This window comes from Sinocyclocheilus anshuiensis, unplaced genomic scaffold (genome assembly GCF_001515605.1).
Source record: "Sinocyclocheilus anshuiensis isolate Anshui unplaced genomic scaffold, SAMN03320099.WGS_v1.1 scaffold435, whole genome shotgun sequence".
In the NCBI taxonomy this organism is placed as follows: Eukaryota; Metazoa; Chordata; class Actinopteri; order Cypriniformes; family Cyprinidae; genus Sinocyclocheilus; species Sinocyclocheilus anshuiensis.
The window spans coordinates 328677-336138 of NW_015552555.1; the positions used below are offsets into that span (position 1 = coordinate 328677).

A 7462-nucleotide genomic window follows, 5' to 3' on the forward strand; every position below is an offset into this window, starting at 1 on the left:
TCTTTGTTATTGCCTTCTTGCATTATTGACAATCTATTTTCCAGTTAAACACTGTAAAGTTGCTTTGACACAACCAGTATTGTATAAAGCGCTATACAAATAAAGGTGACTTGACTTGACTTAAAGTTCAAAGTTACATTAAATCTATTCATACATAGTGGCCTAAAAATCTAAATTCTTCATGTGTCATATTACTGTTGAATGCCATGTAATTAGTAACTTTTCTCAGCAGGGATTAAAAACAGTTCAAAGAATGAAAACAAAGGTTTTGCTGTGGTAAGATGCACCTCTCAAGCACCATTTATTCTTATTTTGTCAAATAGTATTTTCTTGATTTGGTATTTCTTCTATTTCATAATGTTGCAAATTACAATGTTTTACACATTTTTTTGAAGAAAAAACTAACTATGTTTCCCATAAACTGGGAATAGGCAGTATTTTCTCTCATTTAAAAATAATTTTCCCACGCATTCTTTTATTTCAACCTACAGTCTAATAAAAGTAAAAAAGACATACAATGGTACAACTGCACTTGTTTATGAATATTTAGTTTTTTTTTTCAAAGGATAATGAAAATATAGCATCTTGACTATCTGCAGCTTGTTAAAAATATAGTGTCTGCCAACTGAAGGCACATTGCCTGAGTTCCCAGTGACACATAAAAATCCCAAACATGGCACTGACACTAAAATAATTTTATATGGGCTATGCACAATTTATTATAATGTTATGTAATTTTATTTCAAAGGAATGAGGACAATAAAGAAGCGAAACAATTAAATGTTTAGGATCTGTCTCTGCATCTGCCTTTGAAAAAAAAAACAGACTGATTTGATGTAATTGTGATTTTCAGATACTATTAATCTTATTTTGTTTTAACCGTTTACCTTTTGGAAAGGAGACCTCGGAACTCTGAAAGCTAATAAATTATGCTTACTAACATTTTTCCTAATTATATTTTAGTAAAATGAAATTAATGAAAAATTGTGAAATGTGTAAACAGTAGACTGGCTTTTTTTAACATCAAAACTTATATGCCAATTCACTTTTCTTAAAGGATGACATCATTATGCACGTCATTTTATTGGAAAGAGCTAATTTTGGATTTTATCTTCATTTGTTACACGTTTTCACTTACAACAGAACAGTGCACAAAGTGGATAGAAACTTGGCTATGTCAGAAAGAGAAAGAGAGAGAAATATGAAATGGTCCAGCATGTCTTTATATTCCGATCAAAATCACTTAAACACACATCAAATCATAATTTAATCATCATTAAATAGTAACTGAGGGCAGAATAAACACTGTCATCATCAGTGCTGCATCAATAAGGCATCAGAAACTGTCAGTGCTACAAACAGAGGCCCCATTTGCAGCTGGTATTAAGATCCTTTCAGGTGGTCCGATCACAAGTGGTCAGGTGAGACCCATCACTGTTTACACCTGCTAAGATCTGTGTCCTCACTATATCACTGTGAGTTTATCACTGTTAGTGCAAAACAAGAAAGAACATGGGAACAATTTTAACTGAATGTAGTCTTTCAGATTTCACAGGCAAATTCAATTGTTTTGACAACCAAGATGAGTGTTTTTTTTTTTTTTAAATGGTAACCAGCCAAGGGACTGCAGATTAAAATTAGCCATTGGCTAACTCTGGTACATAGCATAAACTGTTTTCACACCTGTATTTAGCAAAAAATGGATGTTAATACCAGGTGTGAACGTAGCCTGGTCTGGCATGGCTGCTCTTTCTCAGGCTGCACCAGCAGACAATATTTAATCAGTAAACAGTTAACAATTAGAGTGAAAGAGGAAATGAGCATCAACCAGTGGTCACATGACACTGTTTGTTTATTCCACTCTGATCAAAAGGGCCAATCGACACCTGCAGCGGTCAGGGCTCAGGTGGAGGAGGGTTAATATTTCAAATGGTCTCTTTATTATAAAACTGATCTGGTGATGGTCTCGGTCTCAGTCACTGACTGCATGCTGATCATAAAACTGGAAAGCACTTACGAAACACCACAAGCTCCAATCAGACTGTCATGCAGCATTTTGGCATCAAGTGTCACAGGTTTACTTTGTATGATCTCTAAACGGCATGTAAAAACAAACTGAGGTTGGTCCTTTTGTGCATCAGTAATTATAGCGTTTCTATACTCCAAACTTGGACAAAGATGGCAGAGGTGCGTCTTGTGCACTTGTCATATTTGTGGACTCTGTCACAATCATTCTGACACACAGCAATGTTTGTGCATTCTATGTACATGTGCGTATATATAAACAGACAATCCACAGCTGACACTGAATTTGGATAAATTGTGCGTGAAAGCATGTCCAGGTCCTCACCTCCTGATGAGGCTAGCATCTAGCTGCTCCTGTAAGACTGACGCTTTCTTCTGCAGGAGGCTGACCTGCAGACAAACACAGTCTCAAGTTCAGTGGTACGTTTATCATATTAGGAACCATTTTACCTGCTAGGTTTTACCACTTTGAGAAACTACTACAATTTTCATGCACTGATTTGAAGTACAACAAAATCATTTTCACGTGCAAGCATTTCCAGAGCATTACAGGCCAAACTCCTAGTAATTTGGGGAAGAATATGAGCTCAACAGTAATATATATGCCGCCCATAGGATCTGAATTGTAAGCCCACAACTGCCAGACCAGATTACTGTACTCTACTTTTAAAAAGCTCATGTCATGAGAAATTGAATTGTCCTTGATCTTTGGAAATTAAAGACTTCAATGTGCTAGGTAACACTTTAGAATAGGGAACACTTATTCACTATTAACTATGACTTTTCCCTCAATAAATTCCTAATTTGATGCTTATTAATAGTTAGTAAGGTACTTGTTAAGTTTAGGTATTGGGATGTAGAATAAGGTCATGTAGAATAAGGCATTAATATGTGCTTAATTAGTACTAATTAATGGCTAATATTCTAGTAATATGTATGCTAATAAGCAACTAGTTAAGAGACCCTATAAAGTGTTACTATGTGCTATTAAAACTGTACTGCAACTTTCAGAACTCAGAACGCCTATAAAAGAGCATTTACTAAAACTAAGCAGCAAAACAGGCTCATTCAGAACTTTCACAACTGTTTGACCTCAATCAGATGAATACATTAACACATCAATGACACCCACTGGGACTTTAGAAACTTTATCTGCCCAGTCACAATAAGTGGGAAAATACACGATTTATGTGACCCTATTAATGTCTAGCAATTCCTTTTACCATGTGCTATTGTGTAACAATAGTGAGTAGAAAAATGTGTCATTGCAGCAACTGTAGATCCGCTTTGTGCAAAAGTGATTTCTTTTTGAAAATATTTTCTCGTAAAGAAATACACTTGGTTAATTCTGGCTTTTTAAATGTTGTATGCGCCTGAGAAAAATGTACATTGTTCTGTGACGATTTTCCTGGTAACCGAGATACACAGAGCAAACCTCAAAGCAAATCTAATGTTACCATCCTTGCAAATGCATGCCTCTGACTCTGAAAAGAATGACTATGGTTAGATTCCTAAACGGCCACTGGTTTTGTTAAAATAATGCACTGCTATGTGCAATGCTCGAAATATTCAAGGACAGAGGAGGCCACGCTGGTCACCAATTACAACGCATAAACATATCAGATCACAGAGCTGTGGCTGCGATTCCGAAAGAATCTAGTCAGAGCTATTCAGAGGCGTGCGCCGGGTCTTTGAACTGTGATCTCGAAATGTTGTTTGAGGGGCCCAGGGCCAGGCCTGACAAAAAGGGGCTATTGTTTAGATTTGAAATGTTTAAAAAAATGCTCTTGCCACAGAGTCGTGTAGAACAAGGCTGACTGTAACTAATAAGACCCTGGCCGGAGCCCTTGAAGCCTGTATTAATGTGGTTGGCGGGTGTAATTGCACATAAAGAGATGAACTGGAACAGAGACTTCAAAGCCCTGTGGCCAAATTAGATCCATGTCTATGGAGGAACTTGCAACACTTGTTACCCCCTCCCCTTCCCAAAAAATCAAATAAACAAGAACCACTTGAGTTCAAAGACGTGAAGACTGACTGCTCGGCATTATTAGTTGAGGGACAGGAAGCTGCGATGGCATACAAGACACCAAATGTGGAGGTACTGAAGTGAAGTGGACTGATCACATGCAGGACTTCATACGAGGGGCTGAAAACCTAGCTTGGTGTGTTTGAGTTTTGGTGTAAAATGCTTTCCATACATCAACAACTTTTGACTTTTAAGAGTGGTTTTGGAGGCTATAAAAGAAATGATAAAGAAACAATCAAAAGCTTTGTCATTTACAGCAGGACAGTTGGGCTGGGTTTGTAATTTTGATTTATGAGTGCTCATAACATACAGAACACTCAAACTAGACCTTCATTTTCAAAGTGGAAGCCCCAAACAACAGATGCAATAAGATCGCAAACACAGAATGTTGCAATGCAGCTCACTGGAACTATGTGACTCTGGCTAGATTTGTGCAAAACCTGAAATTGGTTGTTCCAGGTACTGTACATTCGCTACACTTTTCAGGTGATGCCCACAATAAGCATTTTATAAGCAATATCCTTTGCAGATGCGACTTTAATAAACAGACCAGTGTAATGTGCCTGTGGGTTCCTTTTTTTCAAAAAGATTTTGAGTTGCTTGCAGCATGTTTCACATTAAATCTTCTTTGACTGCCACTAAATAGCGTGTTCAATTTTCTCCAATGCATGTTAATGGTTAATGCATGTATCATGGCAATTCAGAAATGCGTTTCTAAAGTGTTAATGCTTTTATCACATTTAAAATTAACGTACTACCTACACTAAACCCTTAACCTAATCGATAGTGTTAACAAAAGCAAACATGAGCTAAAGATGCACTTGCTGAAGCAATCGTGCCATTTTAACTTGCTTCTACGAGGCTTTAAGCTTTTTTATGGAGTGTTGTGACTTGTGTTTTACAGGCCTCGTACCCCAGCGTTCCACATTGCAAGAGTAATATTTGAAAGTTTATTATATCAAAAAAGCCATACACATGTAGCTGGTTATGTGACGCAAATGGCAAAATGTATCAGTTTACAAACCATGCACTATGGTAAAAGTGATTAGTGGTCATAAAATAGTATTGTGCGAGGAACCACGGGAAAATAAGTCTTTATTAATCAATAATCTGCCCGTAATCATCATCATTTGTGTGAAAAGGAAAAAAAAGATGGTGGTTTTACTGCCTCTAGTGTTCATTTCACATTTCTCAAAGTACATTGAAATGTACTGTCTGTATGGGTACATTTGTGCAGTTTCACAGAAATGTAGCCAGAGTCATGTATTTTCAATGAGCCTGGATTGTTGTTTTTTTGCAGCTATTTATGTCTTCAGTGTGTGACGTCTAGAGTAGCTGAGTCTTCAAGCTTTGTTTGGATGTGGTTGGGATGTTAGTTGTTCTTATAGCTGTTGGGAATCGATTCCACTACTGAGGAACGAAGACCAGAAGTTCTGTGATATGGCCAAGTGGGTACTTTTCATGTAAAGAAAGAGGGCTATGTGGCCAGAGTTAGTTAATTGATAAAGCGTTGAATGTGATGTAAACCACTGGCTGTTGTGTTTTGCCAGTGGCAGGCAATGAAGAGGCTTGCAGTGACATGAGTTGTCTTTATGGTCCTACTTCTTTACTTCTATCCATTTATTCTCTAAGCTGCTTGTCCCATGTATGGTCGCAAGAATGCTGGAGCCTATCTCAGCGTCTCGGGCCGTAGGCCAGAACATCACAGGGTTCTTCTTTCATTGTACCACTTAACTGTACTGTTTTGTCTATTGCAAAAAAAAAAATAATATATATATAAATACTATACACTTGAATTGCAATAAAGCTAATAAAGTACAATAAAGTAATAAAGACTTGACTGGACAAGAGAAGTCATGTGACTGAACAACTGACTGCAGGGGTCTTTGCACTGAACCCTGCATTCCTCAATGGTGAGGGTACATGTTGGGGAGAATAATCATTTACTACAGATTGTAACGTGGGAGTTGAGGATCCACATGCAGCTTTATTAAAATGAGTGGTCAAAGCAGGCAGGTTCAAACAGTAGCAAACAGGTATAATTCAGGACAGACAGTCCTGAGTAATCCAATAAGCAGGCAAAGGTCAGGGCAGGCAGCAAACTATCAAAAACAATGTAAACAGTCCAAGGTCAAAAAACAAGCAAGGCAAGGCAATGCACGGAACACGGAGAAGACGATGACAATACAGGCGATACAATAATCAGCAATGTGTGTGTGGATGAAAGCTACCTTTATAATGTCACTGATGGGAAACAGGTGTTGTGTGATAATGAGTTCCTAGGCAGGGGTTATGGGAAATGGAGTCCAGAGAAAACAAAGACGAGACCCACTATCATTACAAAGATAAACACACACACACACACACACACACACACATATATATATATATATATATTTTTTTTATTTTATTTATTTTTTGGAAAGCGGTCATGTAAGAAGTGGGATAATGTTTAGTGATGCACCATAATTAATTTTTTACTGAAACACCAAACATGAAAATTAAAGTTTTCATTTAGCTGAAAGCCAAAACCAAAAATAAAATTTGTTTAATAATCAATTATTTAATCAAATTTATTTAATAATCAACACTTAAATAGAAAATGAGTTGTACAAACATTTAAATTGCACTTATATCAAAATTTTAATTACTGTACAGAATTATGTTTCTACAAAATTTGTTTTGTTATATATAAATATTTAAACGGTGGCTGTAACAAAAACTTGTTTTTATGACAGATTTATTCAAACTCAGACAGAAGTTTAATAAAAATATAAAGTAAAAAAGTTCATAGATTTACGAATTATTGGATGGCAGGCAAGCCACAAATAATGTGACGTTTTGTTCATACATCAACAGAAAACAGCATAGACTAAAAGATCGATTTTGAAATGTAAAAATCCATATCGGTTAAAATACTTCACATTCTAATCAAACTGTCTGTGTTTATTTTGCGACTGACGTACTTATGGAATTCCCTGGCTGCCGAGTCATTTCCCCAGACTGTTTTCAGGAAGGAGAGTCGCCAATCAAAGCTGCCAGCATCCAGTCAGCGAGTTCCCCTTTCAGTTGGATATTATATCTTCCTTTTCACACTTTATTCACTTTTTAAAAAACATTTCTGTTCATTTTATTTAACAAAAATAAACACCTTTCCGAATCCTGATGCCACATTCAATGTGTTTGTTTTCGCTCACCCCATAGTTGCTAGTATGTGATACAAGCATAGATGCTGTGCAGTGATATAAGCAGTAGCTTGGTGAAGCGGTATCATGAATAAACCACTGGCATTGACCAATCAGCATCAAGGACCAGAGCTATCCGTTCTATAATGCACATAATACTATATACTGTATACAGGTGCATCTCAATAAATTAGAATGTCGTGGAAAAGTTCATTTATTTCAG

The 7462-nt window shown here is 36.7% G+C and overlaps 1 pseudogene; it reads right to left on the reverse strand.

The window, feature by feature from the left end:
* Positions 1–2339: 2339 nt before the first annotated feature.
* The window catches only part of LOC107664536 (centrosomal protein of 112 kDa-like), a 155870-nt pseudogene continuing 150747 nt past the window's right edge, over positions 2340–7462 (reverse strand).